Source organism: Rutidosis leptorrhynchoides, chromosome 11 (assembly GCF_046630445.1).
Source record: "Rutidosis leptorrhynchoides isolate AG116_Rl617_1_P2 chromosome 11, CSIRO_AGI_Rlap_v1, whole genome shotgun sequence".
In the NCBI taxonomy this organism is placed as follows: Eukaryota; Viridiplantae; Streptophyta; class Magnoliopsida; order Asterales; family Asteraceae; genus Rutidosis; species Rutidosis leptorrhynchoides.
In genome coordinates, this window is record NC_092343.1 from 233,545,768 (window position 1) to 233,570,110 (window position 24,343).

Sequence of the window (24,343 nt, forward strand, 5' to 3'; positions counted from 1 at the left end):
TCTTTGTTCCATTGTTTGTTCAATACTGAGACAATCTTTTGTCAAATGTGGTCCTCCACACTGCTCACAACTAATTCGTATAGCATGAATATCTTTAGTCATCTTTTCCATTCGTCTCTCGAAAGCATCTATCTTTGCGGAAATGGAATCTAAGTCATGGCTAGAATCGGCTCTAGCTGCTTTAGATGATCTAACGATATCTTTTTCTTGATGCCACTCATGTGAGTGGGAAGCAGTGTTATCAATGATTTTATAAGCTTCGGTTGCGGTTTTCTTCATTATGGAACCACCAGCTGCTATGTCGATGTCTTTCCTTGTAGTGATGTCACAACCTTGGTAGAATATTTGCACTATTTGATAAGTATCTAAACCATGTTGCGGACATCCTCTTAACAACTTTCCAAATCTCGTCCACGCCTCATATAGAGTTTCATTTGGCTTTTGTGTGAACGTAACAATTTCTCCTTGAAGTCTTACGGCTTTGGATGCCGGAAAGAATTGTTTAAGAAATTTTTCAACTAAAACATCCCATGTGTCAATCGCCCCTTCAGGTAACGATTCCAACCAATCTTTGGCTTCTCCCTTTAAAGTCCAGGGAAATAACATGAGATATATTTGTTCGTCTTCCACTTCTCGGATTTTGAATAGTGTACAAATTCTATTGAACGTACGAAGATGTTCGTTCGGATCTTCATTTGGCGCACCACTAAATTGGCATTGGTTAGTCACCATGTGTAGGATTTGTCCTTTGATTTCATAATCTGGCGCATTAACGTTTGGTTGAGTAATTGCATGACCTTGGCCAGTACGTTTAGCTCTCATTCGGTCTTCCATACTTAGAGGTTCTAGATTTTCCATGATTGGAAGTGTTGTATCCGAATCACTAGAGGTTTCTGATTTAATGGTTTCTTCCTCAACAATCTCCGTTTGAATGATTGGAGGTTCCGGAGGAATAATTAGTGGATCAGGGTCTTGGAATTGTCCCTGAGTATTCTCCGGATTCTCAATTGTGATGTTTGTTTCAAAAACTGGATTATCGGAAATTTGAGTTTGAGTATTCGGTTGACTAGATGGCGAGTTTAAAGAAAAATCAACGGGTGCGGTATTTGTTAAACGATGTCTTGATCGAGTTACAGGCGGTGAATGTATGAAAGGCGGCGAACGTCTTGCTCGGTGCATTCACAGAATATCCTATTAGTATAAAAATAATAAGAAAAACTTATATAAGCTATCCAATTAATAGACTTTTCTGATTTTTGCCCACGTTTCGAATAGCCAAAAGATGCAGCAGAGGGGCAGGATTCGTTTGGTCTCAATATAATTGAGGACTGTTTGGCTCCAACAACCCGTTCCACGTACAAATCCAACTATTACTACGAACCAGAAAAATGTCAACGTCTATTAATTTAACCACTTAGATAATTTCTCTTTCCGTTTAAGAAATATTAGATAAGAAGTAGATAAAATACTAAGTCCTATAACTAGAATGACGAGAAATAAGGAAGAAAAAGATTGCGCGTCGAAAAGTGTCGAAAAATGAAAAATGAAAAAGGCGAAGAGCGGCTTGAGACACACAACTAATCGATCCTTATAACGACTATTAACTTAAAATTAAAATTGCAAATTGAGAGTACAATTTGGAATTGTAATTGATACATCGGTAAACGGCGTCGAAAAATAAGAAAATAGCACGAAAAAATGGCGTCGCAAAATTCTAAAGCACCTAAAACTTAGTCTAAGGAATAAGCACTTAAGGGATTTTACGGCAATCCTAAAAATTCTAGAAGTAAAAATAAAACTACGGCAAAAAACTAGATTAAAAACTAAGTACGAACGAAGAAAATACAAAAATTACGCTAAAACGATTAAAGTTACAAAAATATAAAAGTTATAAAAAGTTATAAAAATATTAGATTTTATAAAATTTTTATTTTTATATTTTTTTTTTATAATAAAAATTAAGTATAATATATAATAAAAACTAAAAATAAGTAAATAAAACTTAATTAAATTAAAACTTAATATAATAATAATATTAAAATTAGGGTTATATTTATAATAATAAATAATAATCCGTAATAAATGCTGATTTAGGGTTGTTTGGCCTGACCTGGGTCGCTATGCGACTCGCATAGAAACAGTCAGAGGGTCATGCGACTCGCATGGCCCTTCTGAACTGGTCCAATTCGGGGGTTCAAATGACAGGCCAACTCGAATTTTTAATATATATTTTTATATTTTCAGTTTTAAATATAATATAAAATATATATATATATATATAAAATAAAAACTTAAATAAATATTAAAAATAAACTTAAAATACTTAATAATTTTATAAAAATAAAAGAAAAAAACTTAAAAATATTTTTTAAAATACTTTTTTTTTTTTTCGGTTTTTATATTTTTAATTTTTTTATATTTTAAATTTTTTTTAAAACAAAAATATATAAATTTAACACAAAAACTAATAAAAACTTAAAAATTAGGAATATGGCGTTTCGCTTCGGCGATCCCCGGCAGCGGCGCCAAAAACTACTTGATGTCGAAGCGGGTGTATACGAAATAGTACTATTTTTAGTGCGAAATACTATTAAATATGCTACAATTTTACACAAGTTATTTATTTATTTATCGAGTGGGATATACTAAACCTTGCTACAACACTTATAGGCAGTGTACCTAATCGTAGAGTAGTGTAGTTTTTAGTAAGTCCGGTTCGGTCCACAGGGAAAGCGCGAGAGGTGAAACGCAATATAAAAAGAAAAATATATAAATATATATATATATATTAAGTAGTAGTATTTTAAATATATAAAGGGGGGTTTTTTACCGTTTAATGACCGGTTTGTCGATTTTAAAAACTTAAAAACAGTTAAATCCTAAAACAAAATATTAAAAATAAAGAAAACTTAATTTAAAGCGTAAAGTAAATAACGATAATTTAAATGACAGAAATTAAAGTGCGATAATTAAAAGTGCGATTAAATATGAAATTAAAGGGATTATGCTTATTTAAACTTCCATAATCATGATGTTCGGCGTATTAATTTTAGTTTTTAGTCCGATGGGTTATTTGTCCTTTGTCCTGGATTATTCAAGATGTCCATACGGTTTTGTCCATAGGGTCCAACGGGCATAATTATAAAAGCGAGGTTCTTCGTCAAATAGTCCTTATGTCCGAAGTCAAATATTCCAACTAATTGGGGACTTAAACTGTAACAAGGTATTAATTCTTTGTTTGCATGAATACACCGGGTTAACGACTGCGTGTACCCCAAGGTCTTAATAATTTGTTAACAATTACACCAATTACCCTTGAATGTAATCCACCCCTGTTTCAACTATTCTAGTGGTCAATAATTCACCCCCGTTTCCGGTCAAATGAACAATAATATGTACTTATAAATATCCCGCCAACCGTATCCGATAGGCGTATATGGATATTTATAAATACATAAAACTATAACCTTTATATAAAATTAACGAGGTTATCGTTAATTAAACATAAAGCCCATTAAAAACCCATAGTCTAATTTCCACAAGTGTCGTTCTTTTGTCCAAACCCCAATTATGGTCCAAAGTCCAATTACCCCAATTTTAGTGTTTAGCCTTACATCATGATTACTTCGGTATTAAATAAGCATAATAACGGCTTAGCTACTAGACATTAATGAAAATAATATATACATAACTTACAGTGATTAATAATATAGAGTAATATTATACGGGCAGAAATTCGACTTATACACTCAAAACACTCCTTAACATAACCTTATTATTATTATTAATTAAAATTAAAATTATAAATTTATTTATTTATTACAGAGTATTACAGAGGGAGATAGATAGATAAAGGTGTAAGGTGTAAAAAATTCGGAAGACAAACACGCGAATTTATAGAATGTCAGCTGGAAATAGGGCTCATGCGATTCGCATGATTTTTGCCCTCCAGCCATGCGAGTCGCATGGGTAGGCTGGACAGCTCACATTGTTTTAACTTATTGCTGCCGACATAATTTTAAATAATAATATAAATATAAATAATTTTAATAATTATTTTTATATTATATTATATTTAAATGCATAGTTGAGTAGATATTTTTAGTCCGTTGCGTCGCGCGTTTCTTCTAGTGCTCAGGTCCCGGTTCCGGTTTTTCGGACGTCCTCGCGTATAATTTTAAATCGCGTACTTTGCGTCTTGTAACTTGTACTTTTGTCATTTTGAGACGTTCCTCATCAATATTTTGAACCTTTTTAATTGAGTCTTGTACTTTTTAGCTCTTTGGACCTTTTTGTCTTCAATTTGTCGTTTTCGCCTTTTATCTTCTCTTTTTAATATTTAAACGAATATCGCTTGAATATGGAACAATTATAACTAAAACCTTGTCTTTCTTGGGGAATAATGCTATAAAATATATGTTCATTTTTGGCATTATCAGCGGTTTATACTTTCATACTTTGAATACAAATACGAATACAGAAGCAAAGATACCTACGAGTTAGAACAAAAGTCCTCAATCCAATTATCATTAGTTCCACTTGCAGGGTGTAAGTGTAAGCGAGTGATTATGTTGTGTGGCCATACGGGTTTAACGAACCCTCATTCAGACGGTTCGCTACCGTTAGTGGATGAAATATAATTTCAACGTGCATAGTGTATGTTCTAATACTATATTCAAAATTCAGAGGTAAGATTCAGTTGATTTTGGTAATTGGGTGCTCGTGATACAAACAACATCCTTGGGATGTATACGCTTGTTATTCACTTTATACAAATTCTTATGGTTTACAAACAACATCTTCTGGGATGTATACTCTTTAATACTAAACCTTGTGATTTAAAAACATACTTTTACAAATACACTTATGATCTCACCAACGTTTTTCGTTGACAGTTTTCTACATGTTTTCTCAGGTTCATACTTGGCTACTTGATACATGCTTCCGCACTCTTTGATTACTTGATTGGAGTCTACCATGCATGCATACGCTAGGGATAGCACTTTTGAATTCAAACTTTTGTCTACTTACTTACGCTATTTATAGCAACTGTGATTTTTAAACTAATTATGTCGCGAGTTCTTTCATTCATACTATATAACTTTTGTAACTTAAACTTATTGTCGATCCGTTTGTTAAACTAAACATTGTAAGTCTTGTACTTTTCAAATGATGCGACATAATTTTGGTCAAACGTGTCTCATATAGAGACTACGACCACGCTACGGGACCTAAGTTAACGGCGCCGTCAATAACGGTTTTGGTCGGGTCGTTACAAGTGGTATCAGAGCGTTGGTTGTAGAGAACTAGGATGCATTAGTGTGTCTAACAGAGTCGTTAGGACGCATTAGTGAGTCTAGACTACAACCGGATAGTTAATCATTGTATTCTGACATACATTTGCTATAGATAGCACTTACTTGACTACTTGTGCATTATACTTGAATCATTCTTAGGAAAACTTTTTTTTATGGTACCCAACCTTCATTATACGAACTCGTATCCCGCCACTTTGGTTCGGGGACTCTGACTCCTTGGTTGTTATTCACCCCGTCTCATCTTACTATCCACAAGTGTTGGAAAGTTATCATCACTATTTATCACTACGGTTGCATACTATTCGTTATCACGATTCGTTATACTTCTCGTACCGAAATACATTATTGTTTGACTCGAACCGCATTGACATGAACAATCGTTTATACACTTCCCTCGGGGAACGCATCTTTAGAGTTGCACTAATTCTTTCGATTAATACGAGTCACGTTAGAGACGTCGTTACATTTTGTTCATTTTAGATTTTCGCGATGACACGAACTTGAATCTATGGAGTGATGTGGGAATGGAGGTATGAGTTAGCGTAATATAACTACACTCGATCAACGTAGTTATATTACGGTAAGGCATACCAAAGTTCTAGTGACACGTGATGGTGGTTAGACTCGATCAACCTAAACACCACCATGTGCCATGTACATGACTTCATCCTTTCATGTTTGGACATCTGAAAACTCCGAAAATATTGATAACAACCATACCGGGGACACCCCTTCGATTTTTGTCAAACTATACTTATGCTTCCGAATGAATTACCGATTCCTCTCGACTTCAACCGTATGTTACACGTGTATACTAGCTCGTCCTCGCACAGTCTTAATGACTAACTACAATTTACTCGTTATGCTCGCGTCGAGGCGGAAACTTCTCTCGCCTTACACTCGTAATTTTCGGTTCAGGAAATCTTTTACCTTAAAGAGTCATGGAGACAGACTCTTCACGTTATACTAGTATTCACCTCGAGGGTGAATAGTCCCGACGAACGTTTTTCAGAAACCGATGAGAACTTGCCCCGACTAACGTTTTTGGAAACTGATAAATCTTCCGCGACGCGAATTTCTTGAGAAACTTTTCCTAACTAACGTATTCAATTCCTAGCAAACTTGATCAACATACCTTACAGAAATGTACCTCGTTTCGGATCGAGATCCTCGCTTCACTTCTAGATTTCAGAGTACCTTACGAAAAGCCTCGGGACCACGTTTATACATGAGTGCCGCGTACCATCCACAACCCGACGGACCGAACAAACATACGATTTAAACCTTGGAAACCATAATACGAAATTGTATTACCAACTTCAATTCACCTGAGAAAAGTCTTGCCTTTAACCAAATTCTCTTACCACGATAGTTATCATTCGATTCTTAACGTCACACCCTTTGAAACCACATGTGATCGGAAACGTCATTCTCTTTTGTCGAACCAAGTAAACGATGATCAATTCACCGGGGCCGAGAAACATCCGAGAAATTTGTTTTAAACCGAGGAGGACCCAACGCGACTTGTAATCACCAAGAGCTACACCAATGTTAGTCGTAAACATTTTGAATTCCAGCTTGGTAATCCGCGAAATCTTAAAGTCGCACCTTGGAAAGGTGCAATCCGTTTCGGGAAACGTAGGGAGCTAAATCCGCGATATTTTAAATCCTTTTTGAAATCTTGGGGCGTTTTGGACCCGTTGCTAGTCGTTAGATTTTCCGACTCGTTTTGAGTCTCCGTTTAACCTACGTTCAATGTATCAACTTAAGGACGTGTCTTGCAAATAAGAACTTGTTATTCCTTTCCGGTGAGCGTACTACCGACGACCAATTCCACTTCCTAGGAGGACCGGTTGAATCTATAAGTCGTGAGACCAAACCTTAAAACAACATGACCCCAACCGTCAAGTTCGTTGAAACACCCAAGGACATACCTTCACTTATTCGTAGTTTCAACAACTACTACTTCCAACTAAATTTCGGGACGAAATTTCTTTTGAGGTGTGGATAATGTAACATCCCGCGTTTTTCCGTTAAATTTATTTTAACACCGTCTTTTTTTTTAAAATAAAACCTTTCGTATTTGAATTCATAGTTCCGTTGAGTAACATTCATAATATTTCCCGCTATTTAATATAACGTCACCCGTTTACTCGAGCGTTTTAAAAATATTCGTTTGGTTAATTCCCGCACCCGACTACAAACTCGAGGGACCATTTTTGCCAAATGGCCAAACTAATCACTAGTAGTTGACTAAGTCAACTACTTCTCCACCATTCCCCACATTTTAATTTCTTTTCTTTCTTCTTTTCTCTCAACCAAAAACTCAAATCTTAAATTCTTCATCATCTTCATTCATCATCCATTTCAAAGCTAGGAAGCTCACAACAAATCCGACTACATATTCTTGATCCTCTCATCATTCTCTACGATTTGATACTAACCTCATCGATTTTGGGTAACTTTTCTAAAACACTAAATTTCTCTAAATTCGTTTTAATTACTTGAAATGTTGTTAGTTAGTGTCTATGGCTCGTGTATAACATGAATATATGATTCGTTTGCTTGAATTGTTGATTTTGGTGTAACTAGCTTAAAAATGAAAAGTGTATGCTTAATCTTTGATTTTGAATGATTAAATGTTGATTAGATTGTTAAAGTTCATGTTTTAAAAGTGTTACTAGCATCATTAGCTTCATGTTGATGTATAGATTGATTAAGAAAACTTCAAGAACATGATTAGTGATTTTGTGAACTTGGATTAGGGTTTGATAAGCTTTATATGAACTTTTGGTGCATCAAATGCTATGAATTGTTAATTGTTAGTGTTTAGTTGTAATGTATGTTTCATTACCTTCAAAACGGCATATCATACATGTAAATTGGGTTCCCGGAACTTGAAATGCATTTTTATGAGTTTAAACTTTGATTTTGAACGCTTAACGATCATTCAACGAGGTTTTGTTGTCTTTAATGATGATTTTGAGTGTTGATATGTGGTTAGTTGTATTCCTTGTCGAAATAGCTTTCCGATGATATAAGATACATGTTCTAATTGTTTGCGGATCATAAGTTATGGTTATTTGAGTTTTGGTTCGTGCTTAGTTGAAAAACAGAAAAATAGCTGAAGCAGCAGGGTGGCGCGGCGCGCCATACTCCCCGCGCGGCGCGCCGATGTGGGCTGTCCAAACTTGTCCATTTTACAAAAATGTTTGCTATGCTATGGACCTCCGATTCACATGTAACTTGTTCTAACATGCTTATATATGATTAAAAACCTCAGAAAATTTGTTCGGGACCCGACCCGAACATGTTGACTTTTTTCGTTGACTTTGACCAAGTTTGACTTTTAGTCAAACTTAACCAAACTTTTATGCAATCGTTCTAACATGCTTCTATGCTTGATTCATGCATGAAACTTGACAACGTGATTCACATGCTATACTTTTCGAGTCGTAACGAGCCATATGACTAATTGAACACATTTCGCCCGACCTTGTGTCGTAACCGGTTAATTGATATAACTTACTTGTTTAGGTCAAGGCTAAGCAACTTTCATGCATACGTCACTTTGTGAAGTACACTTTATACTCGTACACTCGAGGTGAGATCATAGACCCACTTTTCAAATACTTTTATACTTTAAATTCGTGGGCTGAGAAACATATACTTTATATACATTTTATGCGGTTTATACTTTCATACTTTGAATACAAATACGAATACAGAAGCAAAGATACCTACGAGTTAGAACAAAAGTCCTCAATCCAATTATCATTAGTTCCACTTGCAGGGTGTAAGTGTAAGCGAGTGATTATGTTGTGTGGCCATACGGGTTTAACGAACCCTCATTCAGACGGTTCGCTACCGTTAGTGGATGAAATATAATTTCAACGTGCATAGTGTATGTTCTAATACTATATTCAAAATTCAGAGGTAAGATTCAGTTAAGTTTTGGTAATTGGGTGCTCGTGATACAAACAACATCCTTGGGATGTATACGCTTGTTATTCACTTTATACAAATTCTTATGGTTTACAAACAACATCTTCTGGGATGTATACTCTTTAATACTAAACCTTGTGATTTAAAAACATACTTTTACAAATACACTTATGATCTCACCAACGTTTTTCGTTGACAGTTTTCTACATGTTTTCTCAGGTTCATACTTGGCTACTTGATACATGCTTCCGCACTCTTTGATTACTTGATTGGAGTCTACCATGCATGCATACGCTAGGGATAGCACTTTTGAATTCAAACTTTTGTCTACTTACTTACGCTATTTATAGCAACTGTGATTTTTAAACTAATTATGTCGCGAGTTCTTTCATTCATACTATATAACTTTTGTAACTTAAACTTATTGTCGATCCGTTTATTAAACTAAACATTGTAAGTCTTGTACTTTTCAAATGATGCGACATAATTTTGGTCAAACGTGTCTCATATAGAGACTACGACCACGCTACGGGACCTAAGTTAACGGCGCCGTCAATAACGGTTTTGGTCGGGTCGTTACACGCAGTGCGTGGGCTGGGATAAACTGGATCGAAAGGCGAATCACCTGCAAAACAACACAATTAATTAATGCGCGAAATAAAAGCATAGCAAATATTATACGCATAACATAATGTTTGTGACATACCAGCTTGCTGCTCCCCTTCATAATCCGATGTAATTGGATTATCGTAAAGGGCGGTATCGTGTTGCTTGAGTTTTTTGCTTTGTGATGGCGGCGGCGTCTGGTATGGTCATTTGGTGGAGTTGGGCTTAGATGGCGGAGATTTGGATGTCAAATCAACGATCGAAATTGATTGTTTTTCCTGCTTGATTTCTTGTCCAGAGGATTCCGTTGATTTGGAGTCCGGACTTGTTAATAGCTTAGTAATTAGTGCCTTTGGGTTAACCTTGCTATCAACTTCGTCGATTTTCATTTTTGGTTGGAGGAAAGTTGCGAGTAAAAAAGAAGATTGTAAAGGTTAATCGAGAATTTGATTAATTGCAAAATAGTTCAGAAGAAGCAAGTAGGAAATTTGTGATTTTGGATCACGATATATATAGGGGAAGTAAGAGTGGCAATTGATTGTGTTTAATTATCCGTTGTGAGAATTCAAACGGTAATATTTTAGGCAACGGATAAAAACGGTAACTTTGTTTGCTGTAACGGTAACAAAGGTAAAGCGAAAATGTCTTAATGCGGGTAATAGTTACGATAACTGTGGATTTTTAGAGTTTATCATGACACATTTACTTCGCAAGATGTGTCATAATAAACTGGGGGGACTTGATCATATACATAGCATTGTATATGTATATTTTATTTGCTAAAGGCCAAAAGCAGAAATTACGCGAACTATAATAAAAAGGTGTGAAATATTCGCTGAAAATAAGTATAGCGGTTATGTTTCCGCATTAATAAAAGACTGCGGTTTATTCCGCTAAGTTTCCGCGGATAGTTAAGCAATCTGCAGACCGCGGATATTTTGAATACTATAAATAGAGAGCATGGCCTCTCATTTATAGGTTGTTGATTCTCTGCCATTTTCTCAGAACCTTTGTAATTTTCTCTTGTGATCTTGCCCAAGGAACTTTTACATCATGTTAAGGTGAATCATGCTAATTGACAATCAAGACCGGGTCGAGGTGGTTGATCACTTGATAGTTAAAGTGAAAGATGATCATCAGGGCCCAAAATAATCATCAAACATCCCATCCTCCATCTTAATCTCGTTGCACTCAATCCATAATTAAGTAACTCATTAATTCGGGATTGATCAGACAACGTGTGATTCCGGGCTACATGAAAGTGTCGGTAAAAATTGTCCTGCCTCACTATGAGTCTGTGTTGCTTCCAATACGAGATGAAGATTTTGACATTAATACAATCAAGGATGCAATAGGGAGTTTCATACAATGGCCTCTCTTGAAAATGCGTCCGGTAAATAAAAAGGTACCTGTATAAATGCTTACTTTATGAGTTTATTGAGTTGGTAAATCCCCATCAATTGGTAGTAACTATAAAATTAGTGTGTTTATTAACTTTTGATTAATTTAAGTATTATATTTGTTAACAGGAGAGTGAAACGAAATCAATGAATCAAAATGTTTCTCCTGGTATTAAGAAGGTATAAATATTCTCAATTTGGACATTAGCATAACTAAATCAAGTTACATCATTATATAAATAATTTATAATTTTCTGATGATGTGGTGTTTAGTTGGTTCCAAGTAACAAACGAGTAACTGATTTGGATCAAAATGTTGCTCCTGGTAGTAAGAAGGTATATATATATATATATATATATATATATATATATATATATATATATATATATATATATATATATATATATATATATATATATATATATATATATATTCAATTTAGACATTAGCATATCTAAATCAAGTTACATCATTATATTAATATTATATAATATTCTAATGATGAAATTGTGAAACTGTGATTGGTACAACTGTGAAACTGTGATTGGTATAACTGTGATAATGAAACTGTGAAACTGTGATTGGTACAACTGTGATAATGAGTATGATAATATTCTAATGATGTGGTGTACAGGTGGTTACAACTAACGAAGGAGTAACTGATTTGGATCAAAATGTTGCTCCTCGTAGTAAGAAGGTATATATATGTTCAAATTAGCCATTAGCATATTTAAAACAAGTTACATCACTATATTAATATTAATATTTTATATAATTTTGATGATGTGGTGTTCAAGTGGTTCCAACTAACGAACGAGTAACTAATTCGGATCAAAATGTTGCTCCGGGTATTAAGAAGGTATATATATGTTCAAATTATCCATTAGGATATCTTAATCAAGTTACATCATTATTTAAGTATTCTGAAATATTTTCATGAGTTGGTGTTCAGGTGGTTGCAAAAAAGAAACCAATATCCGATTTCCATGCCAAAAAGAAAGAAGAGGTGTATACCCAGCTGGTTTTATTGGAAAATGCCTTACCCAAAAGAAAATATGTACAAGATGTGTATTTTAAATGGATATCTCGAGAAGATCCTTCCGTCGACTTAATTGTTACTTCCCCTCCTGGTACATTTGCAGGCGAACCAGATGACTTCGTATGTACGATTGATATTGATGACATCATGATACTTTGGAAAAGGGGTTGTTTGGATTGCAGCATCATATACTCCTTCTTGATGTAAGTACATTTATGTTTTCTTTTTTTCCCTTGTTTTCATATGCACGTTTGAGTATAGTTTTATGTGACAGTGACATGATATGGTAACTTAATATTTCTCAGGGGTCTACACAATTTTATGAAATTCACCTTTAGCAAACCATATGGGTTAATGAACCCTTATTTAATCCAAGACTCTTTGATTAAATCTCCCAAAAATGATGTGATAAACTACTTGAGGACCGCCTTCAAATCCACTAATCAGTGTTTCTTTGCACCATATATTCAGAAGTATGTGTATCTTCAAATTATATCATTGCTTAAATCTATATTATCGCTTAAATCTATATTATATATATATATATATATATATATATATATATATATATATATATATATATATATATATATATATATATATATATATTTATAATATCTTCTACACGAGTGTAATTTAATTTTCTAGCGGCCACTGGGTGTTGTTTTTTGTATCTCACAAAGAGCACAAAGGAATTATACTTGATTCAATGAATAAGAATCAAAAGAAGACGAAAGACGATTATCTGCTCACTGATTGTATAAATATGTAAGACTGCTTTGTTAACATGATCTAATTAGTTTTTTAAAATACAGATTTAATTAACATTCTGCTTGACAAGATAATTTGTTGTATTTTTTTTATCTATTATTCGATAGGGCTTGTGGTCCTATTAAATGGGATGTAGTTAAGGTTAGTGATCCAAACTATGTTCATGTTTTAGTATTGTATTTGGTTTGACATGTTAAACTAATATCTATACGTGTTACATGTCATTATAATATGCGGTCAACTTGTAATGCAGTGCAATCAACAACCCGGCAGTTGGGAGTGCGGCTACTATGTTCTCACTTGGATGTATTCGATCACAACTAGTCGTATGAAAAAAATGTTGGTATTGATGAAGTAAGTATTTGGTATTTAAGATCGAATTGATACATTTGTATTTGTTACATATTACTTATATGTTACATAAGTATTTGGATGTATTTTGTTTGTAAGTATTTAGATGTATTATGATCCAATTGGTTAATTTTTTCTGTTTGTAATTTAAATCTACAGCTTTCATGGGATGCACGTTGCTTTTCAAACGTCGATCTAGATGATATTATTGAAAGATGGCATATGTGGAGTCCGTTTTGATCTGAACAAGGTATGTATTAATTGTTGTACAACTGTAACCAATTATCACACCCTTGAACTTAACATGAATTGTCTTTGATCTTTTTCTTAAAATGAAACACGAACATGAATTGTTGCACTGATCATCAATTATTGTCAAATGTATTAATTTTGCACGAATTGTTGCATTGATATGCACTGATCATCAATCATGCACTGATCATCAATCATTTTTTCATTTTAAATTTTCATTAATTATTGTCAAATGGGGATGTTTTTATAGGTGCATATTGCAAGATTGAAAAATATTGTCGAGTAAACAAGGGCTGCTATTTGGATGAGTATATGGATGAGTAAACAAAGGCTACAAAGACATTAGTTTTTTTAGGTTTAAAGATTTCGTACTAAATTTTGTTAGGTTTAGGTTACAGTTACATGTAGTTTGTGAATATATATACTTTGGTTTTCTATTACAATTTGATTTATTGATTATTGATTTGGTTTATCATAATATTTATACATTTAATTATAATTTAAGCATTTTACCAGCTCTAGCATATAATTTATACATTTTAGCTGCAGCAGGAATTTAACACGTCTATTTGCTGACACGTCTTATTGCTAACACGTCTATTTGCTAGTCTGTTATTTTTGGCGTGTTAAAAGGATCTGGTAACAAACTTTTGGCGGTTATTTAAAAAATTGAAATATTTAATATTAAAATTTGAAAATTTAAATTTTTTGATAAATATTTGGCGGGTACAATTCTAAAAATTTAAATTATTTGAAAAATAATCAACACGTCTAAATGACCCTAACGGACCACGTCTAATTGAACTAATGGCACACGTCTAAATGCAATAACGGAGCACGTCTAATTGAGACATGACTGCCAACTGCTGAACATGTTTAATTGTGAAAAACAGACACGTCTAATTGAACCTATTAGACCGGTGCAAGGAACCGCATTACTTGGCATTATTAATTAGTGCTGTGCTGGTTAGACGTATTGGATAACACGTCCAGTTGGTCTTTTCCACACGTCTAAATAGGCAGATCTGTAGTAGTGCTTTATCTTCTCTCTCTCTCTCTCAACCAAAATCCTCCTGCGTTGCTTTTAAAACATCATTTGCTTCCAAACTCACTGTCAATGTTTCTAATCTCACTTCCAATGATAAATGCATTGGGAGTGCTTGTTGCAAAGATTGTGCTGATATAAATGCTCGATGTCAACCCTCTAATTCAAAACAGTATCCTGTGTTTAACCCCAAGTGTGCTCCATAAAAGTCGGATAAAAGTAAAAACAACAAATGGATCAATGAAGTCCACAATCTCTCTAAATTTTTAGATACAACGAGTGAAATAAGCCATGTTGTCGGGCAAGTCCTATGTTTAACCCCAAGTGTGCTCCAAAAAAGTCCGATAAAAGTAAAAACAACAATTGGATCAATGAAGTCCACAATCTCTATGAATTTTCGATACAACGAGTGAAATAAACCATGTTGTCGGGCAAGGTTCATCTTCCAAAAATACGGCAGCCGATTCTCAACAATTTGGAAATAAAAAGACCTCCTAAAAAGAAGACCTTCACAATTTCGGTATCTTAATGGAAAATATGGCGGACGATGAAACACCAACCAAACCCACCAAACCGTGAGGATCGCCTCATGGAATACCCGCGGCCTCAGTATTAAGTTTAGAGCTTATATGACGGGTTCGTGAAATGATCCCCAAACCGAATTAACAATTAACTTGTAAAAATATGACACTTTTTTTACATTGAAATAAACCACCAAATTCATAAGTTGCATACAGTATTTGTTCAAATTCAAAAGCGAGTTTAACAATACAACAAGATAATTGTTTACGTCATCTGGTACATAATACCTATAAGCTTAACCAATTGTTTTAACCAAAAAGACCCATTAACGAGCATGACCGTCAGGACCATTACCAAAAAGTGCCTTCTTAAATCTGCCACAAACAAGCTAGGTCAAACTCTTACCCTTGTCCTTCGAGGTGCCATGATCTATATAAATAGAAAAAACAACGAGGGTAAGCAAAGCTTAGTGAGAAGAATAAGTATACAAGTATGCATACAAATTACTAACTTGACTTACCGCACAACCATTAAATATATGCATAAACACTAAGCACCACAATCACCTAGCACAATTAATCCCAATAGCATGCTAGACGCAACATGTATAAAAGTCCAAAACAATCATGGTTAACCATTATCACTAGGGAGCGGTTCGTTAGAAGAACCACCGATCGTTCATAACAACCGTTAGTGTCACGACACACGTTTTGCACTAACCCTGCGGTGTCACGACACACGTTTCACCATAAGACCTATGTGGTGTCGACACACAAACTTGAATGAAACCCCGACATACGTGGTAGCACTCTACTGCACCCCGACACACGCGGTAACACTAAACCACAACAAACTCAAGCAAGTAAATTATACAAATAGAGCATAAATATTCCGCTCACCTTTACCAACTTGAGCTAATGCCAACACTTGAGCTTCGCTTCCAACATGACTCAAGTCACCTATCAAATACGCATAATAACAAGCTAAATCAAACATAGCTCTAGTGACCCAAAGTGGCCTAACTGCAATTTCAACCCAAATTGCACTAAACTTTCCAACTAAGTCAATCAAGACCCAAATACCCCCAAATCACTAATGGCTAGTGATTTGGTCCCCAAACACACCAAAAAGAATTTAGAATCAAGTGCTAGGAGCACCTCAAGACCCAATTCAAACAAAAGACTCATTTTGACCCAAATCGGGTTTACACCCAAATCATTCCTCCACACATACACCAATGGGTCCCAATCATCAACAAAATCACTAAAACTAATGATTTTACCCCATATTGCAATCCTTAAAAATGACCAAAACGTTTTCCAACCCAAACCCCACCAACAAGGGTCAATCAACACCCACACTAGCTTCAAACATCCATTTGTGAGCTAGATGGGTTATATCAAGAACATGCAATCACAAATCCTAACCTCAAATTGAATGAAAATTAGAGTTAGGACTTACCACCACTATCACCACGTAGCTAGAAGCAAGATGAACAATGTTAACTCTTGTACTTTGGAGAGATTCAACCTCCTTCACCTCCAATCTAAGCTTTCTCACACTAGGAAATGGGTTTCTCACTCTAGAATGTTTGAGAGTGTTTGGTTGAGTTGAAAATGAAATTAGAATGGAAGTAGAGCTGCTCCATCAGCTATAAGGTCGTCCATGTGCAAAAAGACCATAATGCCCCTAATTTATACCCCTTAAAAATGGGTTAAAATCTCAGATCTGTCGCCAGAACTTCGTTCTATACCATGGAACATCGTTCCTTTTAAGAGGAACGTCGTTACTGAAACTAGGGGTGTGCATTAAACGGTTTCGACCATGAAACCGACCAATCTAAATTGGTTTGGTAAAAATGGGTTGGGTTATATTGTTTTAGTTTGGTTTATTGGTTTTACTCAAAAATATTTACAGTTTTTGGTTTGGATTCGTATTGTAAAATTAACATTTGGTTTCAAACCGAAAAACTGAAATATACTTTTATTTATGGCAAATGCTCGTCCCAACTTCCACCAAATTTAGTGGCACTTTTGAAAGCATCTTGGCTTTAGTGACACTTTTCAGCTTTTTAGTGGCACTTTTACCGAAGATATCTAAAACGTAGTTACTCACCTAAAACATGAGGTGTTACAGTTCGTTATTCAATCGGTTTCAAGTCCATTTTTTAGCTATTCAAGAAACTATGGTCAACTATGTTGCTCAACCCATCCTCAATGAAATATGGAGACATTATGTTTTCGATTCTATCCAAATTAATGCGAGTGGTAGGTCCAGCGGGTTACTATCAATTTGGAGAACAGATATCTTTTCGTTAGTCAAAGCCTGGAAAAGAAAACATTGGATCGCCACTATTATGAGGTATTCTCCTTTCAATCGAGTTTTCCTTATTATTAATGTTTATGCACCTCAACAAGAGCATAAAAAGAAAATTTGTTGGTCTCAACTATCTAAGATAGCTCTCAAGTGGTCGGGCTTACTTTGTTTCATTGGCGATTTCAATTTGGTTTGTAATCCGGATGAGAGGCTTTGCAAATCAATTGATGTTAATAGCATAGCGTCGTTTAATGACTTTATTATAAATGCTTCTTTGTTTGATCAACCCTTATCCAATGATGTATTTGCTTGGGAAGGCCCGCTAGGTAAATTTTCACGTATTGATAGAATGTTATGTAACTACGAATGGTCTTTTGCTTGGCCTGATGCAATCCTTCAAACGAATCTCCCAGATCGATCCGACCATAAGCCCATTATATGGGGGAATAAATTGTGAACTTGGGTTCTGAAACCATTCAGGTTTTCAACAACCTATGGTTTAGAAAAAAAATGGTTCATGGATCTACGCGAGGCTTACTGGAACGGTTATAATATAGTCTGATGGGCAACATTTGTTATCAATAAGAAACTCAGGCTCTTAAAAAGCAACTTGAAAATATGGAGTGCATCACACCAAGATCAGGATAGCTCAGAACTAAAGGTTTGTGAATGATATGGCCCAAAACGGACGGTTTTATTCGTACGGTGTCGATAGATCGCAAAACATCAGAATTAGTTACCAAGAGGGAGTACTAGTTTTATTATTTATATTTAGCTGGGTTTCCTAGCTATAATTCACCTACTTGTCTTCCTTTTAACGAGTAAGTGGTAAGTATAACTCAGGTTTGTATTTTTGTATGTTTGCTCAGTAATGTGGGATAAAAGTTCCTAAATAGTTAACCCTAGCGACAAAAGGTGATAGATTAAACTTAATTAAGGTGATACAAACTATAAAGATAAAAAGGGATAGGTATGAAGAATAGAATAGTGATGGAGAACTATTACAAGAGTTTAACTTCCTAGAATGAACACTAAATCTCAATCAATTGGGTTATGAACATAGTCAATTTGTCACTAAGAGTTTAGACTTTGAAGATTCTGGCTAAGACGGATATCCCTACTCCCAACGTTAACCTTAGAAGGTTTAAACGACCTTATGGATAGAATCCTAGGTACATGAATAAAGTGGTATATCCATAAAGAAAAGTCTCAACTTTTCTTAATCCTAGTCGGTTTAACTATGGTAACATTCCTCCACTTAATACTAAGATATGCCTTAACATTAACAGATGTGCAATCTTAGATATTCTAAGGTACTGCTAATTGGATTAGAGGTCTCTCCTTTGCGATCACTTACTCAACCCTGGATCATCTTACAACATCTCAGGAACGTTGCTTCTGACGTGAATCATGCTTTTGAGTAAGCCAGTGTTCACAGAACTCTACATTGCCTACTCTAATCACAACCTAAATGGGCAGCTCTTCTTTGACGGATAAATGATTAATCGTACGTAGGTAATATATCCCTATTGTGATGTTAAGCACACATAACTACTTACCTCGTATCCTAGGGTTGATCAGGTCCTAATACTAGGTTATAGCCACGTGAATAAGTGGAAAGGGTGGTCCATAAATTAGACGTCTAAACCGTCAAGGTATCAGCATAACAATAGCATAAGTTTTAGATAAGATATTCAATATGTAATAAACATTTGTAACTGATATCGGCCAAAAAGTCACATTTTTACCCCCAATACTAAGCCCTAGAACAATAAAGATTCAAACTTTGTCGGCAAAATTATCGCTTTTTCGGTTGATTTTGTACATTAAGTAATTACGAAGGCGATGCAAAAGGAAAAAGTAAAACCGAGCTAAAACGAAGATTTTAGAGCGAAAACAGTGAAAGATAAGAAATCAAGTTACGATCCAGTGAAAATCAGCTGACCAGTCAGACCAAACGGCTTGCCAAACGGCCTGACTGGCTCACAAACGGCCTGCCAAATGGCCAGATCAAACGGGCACCTTAAACGGGCAAACCTGGCAAACGGCCCCTGCAAACGGCGTGCCAATTGGCCTACCAAATGGCCTGCCAGCCGTTTGCAGGTAAATTTCACGTCTATTTAAAGGGCTTTCTCCATCCATTTCAACACACACTCAATTTGTAATTCACTTTATATTTTCAAGCTTTTTGTTAGTTTTTAGTAGTAGTTAGCTTAGCTTTTATTTTCCGGAGGATATCCCAGCGAGTCCCTGCGATCTCGGGCAGATTTCTTCGGCCTTTTCAGGATTTTATCCGAAACGCTTGTCTTTTGTATTAAACATGTGTTTTTACTTTTTATGTTTAATAATGTGTTCCGATATTACCATGATAGCTTAATTAATCTGTACGTTGCCATGTGATAATGCCAAAAATGAACACATATTTTATAGCATTATTCCTCTGGAAAGACAAGATTTTAGTTGATATTGTTCGATTTACAAGCAATATTCGTTTAAATATTAAAAAGAGAAGATAAAAGGCAGATTCGACAAATTGAAGACGGAAAGGTCCAAAAAGCTAAAAAGTACAAGATACAATCAAAAAGGTTCAAATTATTGATGAGGAACGTCTCAAAATGACAAGAGTACAAGTTACAAGACGCAAAGTACGCGATATAAAATAATACGCGAGGACGTCCGAAAATCCGGAACCGGGACCTGAGCCTAGAAGAAATGCCTGACGCAACGGACTAAAAATATCTAATCAACTATGCATATAAATATAATATAATATATAAATAATTATTAAAATTATTTATATATATATTATTATTTATTATGTCGACAAGCTATGAGACAAACGAATGTGAGCTGGAATTCATGGCCATGCGACTCGCATGGCCCTATGCCTCTTTTCCATGCGAGTCGCATGAGGAGAGATTTCAGGCCAGGTCTATAAATTCGCGTGTTTTGTTCAGTTTTATGGACACCATATTATATCTTTCTATCTCTCTTTTGTAATACATAAATAAAAATAAATATAATTTTAATTTTAATTAATAATAATAATAAGGTTATGTTAAGGATTGTTTTGAGTGTATAAGTCGAAATTCTGCCCGTACAATATTACTCTATATTATTAATCACTGTAAGTTATGTCTATATTATTTTCATTAATGTCTAGTAGCTAAGCCGTTATTATGCTTATTTAATACCGAAGTAATCGTGATGTAAGGCTAAAACACTAAAATTGGGGTAATTGGACTTTGGACCATAATTGGGGTTTGGACAAAAGAACGACACTTGTGGAAATTAGACTATGGGCTTTTAATGGGCTTTATATTTAGTTAACGATACCTCGTTAATTTTATATAAAGGTTATAGTTTTGTGTATCTATAAATATCCACATACGTCTAATCGGATACGGTGGACGGGATATTTATAAGTACATATTATTGTTCATTTGACCGGAAACGGGGGGTGAATTATTGGCCACTAGAATAGTTGAAATTGGGGTGGATTACATTCAAGGGTAATTGGTGTAATTGTTAACAAAGTATTAAAACCTTGGAATACACGCAGTCGTTAACCCGGTGTATTCATTAAACAAAGAATTAAGACCTTGTTACAGTTTAAGTCCCCAATTAGTTGGAATATTTGACTTCGGACATAAGGACTATTTGACGAAGAACCTCGCATTTATAATTATGCCCGTTGGACCATTATGGACAAAACCGTATGGACATCTTGAATAATCCAGGACAAAGAACAATTAACCCATCGGAATTAAACTAAAATTAATACGCCGAACATCATGATTATGGAAGTTTAAATAAGCATAATTCCTTTTTATTTCATATTTAATTGCACTTCTAATTTACGCATTTTAATTATCGTACTTTAATTTCTGTCATTTAAATTATCGTCATTTACTTTATGCTTTAAATTAAGTTATTTTTATCTTTAATATTTTGTTTTAGGATTTAACTGTATTTTAAGTTTTAAAAATCGACAAACCGGTCATTAAACGGTAAAAACCCCCCTTTTATATATTTATAATACTACTACTTAATATTTATATATTTATATATTTTTCTTTTTATTGTGCGTTTAACTTTTCGAGCTTTCCCTGTGGAACGAACCGGACTTATTAAAAGCTATACTATAATACGATTAGGTACACTGCCTATAAGTGTTATAGCAAGGTTTAAGTATATCCCACTCGATAAATAAATAAATAACTTGTGTAAAATTGTAGCATATTTAATAGTATTTCGCACTAAAAATAATACTATTTCGTACCCCTTCGCTTTAACATCAAGTATTTTTGGCGCCGCTGCCGGGGAAAGCCGAAGCGAAACGTCAATATAAAAAAAAATATTTTAAGTTTTAATTAGTTTTTGTAATAAATATATATTTTTGTTTAAATTTTAAAAAATTAAAAATTAAAAAACTATTAAAACCGAAAAAAATATATTTTAAAATCTATTTTTAAGTTTTTATTATTATTTACAAAATTATTAAAGTATTTTTATTTTATTTTAGATTTTAAAATTAAGTTTTTATTTTAATTATATATATATATTTTAAACAGAAAATATAAATAAAATATTAAATAATTACGTTCGAACCTGTTTTGACCTCCCTGATTTGAACCTGCAAGACAGGTCATGCGACTCGCATGACCCTCTGCCTTAACTCATGCGACTCGCATGAAGACCCCAAACAGGCCACATCTTAACCTAATCTTGCATTAATTACGGGTATTAATTAAATATTATTTATCTAAACCCTAAACTATTATTATTATTATATTTAAGTTTTTAGTTTATTTTATTTATATTACTTAAAATCTAGTTTTATATTTTATAAACTTAATACTTTTATTATAAAATATAAAAATAATATTTTTATAAAAACTAATAATTTTTATAACTTTTTGTTAACTTTTATATTTTGTACCTTTTATTTGTTTTTAGCGTAATTTTTGTATTTTTATCGTTCGTACTTAGTTTTAAGTCTAGTTTTTTGCCGTAGTTTTATTTTTACTTCTAGAATTTTTAGGATTGCCGTAAAATCCCTTAAGTGGTTATTCCTTAGATTAAGTATTAGGTGCTTTAGAATTTTGCGACGCCATTTTTCGTGCTATTTGCTTATTTTTTTCGACACTTTTACCTATGTATCAATTACAATTTCAATTAGTGATCTCCATTTGCAATTTTAATTTTAAGATAATAGTCGTTATAAGGATCGATTAGTTGAGTGTTTTAAAAGTGTTACAAGCTACTCTTCGCCTTTTTCATTTTTCGACACTTTTCGACGCGCAATCTATTTCTTCCTTATTTCTCGACACTCTAGTTATAGGACATAGTATTTTATCTACTTCTTATCTAATATTTCTTAAACGGAAAGAGAAATTATCTAAGTGGTTAAGTTAATAGACGTTGACATTTTTCTGGTTCGTAGTAATAGTTGGATTTGTACGTGGAACGGGTTGTTGGAGCCAAACAGTCCTCAATTATATTGAGACCAAACGAATCCTGCCCCTCTGCTGCATCTTTTGGCTATTCGAAACGTGGGCAAAAATCAGAAAAGTCTATTAATTGGATAGCTTATATAAGTTTTTCTTATTATTTTTATAACTAATAGGATATTCTGTGAATGCACCGAGCAAAACGTTCGCCGCCGGTCATACGTTCACCGCCTGTAACTCGATCAAGACATCGTTTAACAAATATCGCCGCCGTTGATTTTTCTTTAGACTCGCCATCAAGTCGACCGAGTACTTCAACTCAAATTTCCGATAATCCAGTTTTTGAAACAAACATCACAATTGAGAATCCGGAGAATACTCAGGGACAATTCCGAGACCCTGATCCACTAATTATTCCTCCGGAACCTCCAATCATTCAAACAGAGATTGTTGAGGAAGAAACCATTAAATCAGAAACCTCTAGTGATTCGGATACAACACTTCCAATCATGGAAAATCTAGAACCTCTAAGTATGGAAGACCGAATGAGAGCCAAACGCACTGGCCAAGGTCATGCAATTACTCAACCAAACGTTAATGCACCAGATTATGAAATCAAAGGAAAAATTCTACATATGGTGACTAACCAATGCCAATTTAGTGGTGCGCCGAATGAAGATCCGAACGAACATCTTCGTACGTTCAATAGAATTTGTACACTATTCAAAATCCGAGAAGTAGAAGACGAACAAATCTATCTCATGTTATTTCCCTGGACTTTAAAGGGAGAAGCTAAAGATTGGTTGGAATCGTTACCTGAAGGGGCGATTACTACATGGGATGATTTAGTTGAAAAATTTCTTAAACAATTCTTTCCGGCATCCAAAGCCGTAAGACTTCAAGGAGAAATTGTTACGTTCAAACAAAAGCCAAATGAAACTCTATATGAGGCGTGGACAAGATTTGGAAAGTTGTTAAGAGGATGTCCGCAACATGGTTTAGACACTTATCAAATAGTGCAAATATTTTACCAAGGTTGTGACATCACTACAAGGAAAGATATCGACATAGCAGCCGGTGGTTCCATAATGAAGAAAACCGCAACTGAGGCTTACAAAATCATTGATAACACTGCTTCCCACTCACATGAGTGGCACCAAGAAAAAGATATCGTTAGATCATCTAAAGCAGCTAGAGCCGATTCTAGCCATGACTTAGATTCCATTTCCGCAAAGATAGATGCTTTCGAGAGACGAATGGAAAAGATGACTAAAGATATTCACGCTATACGAATTAGTTGTGAGCAGTGTGGAGGACCACATTT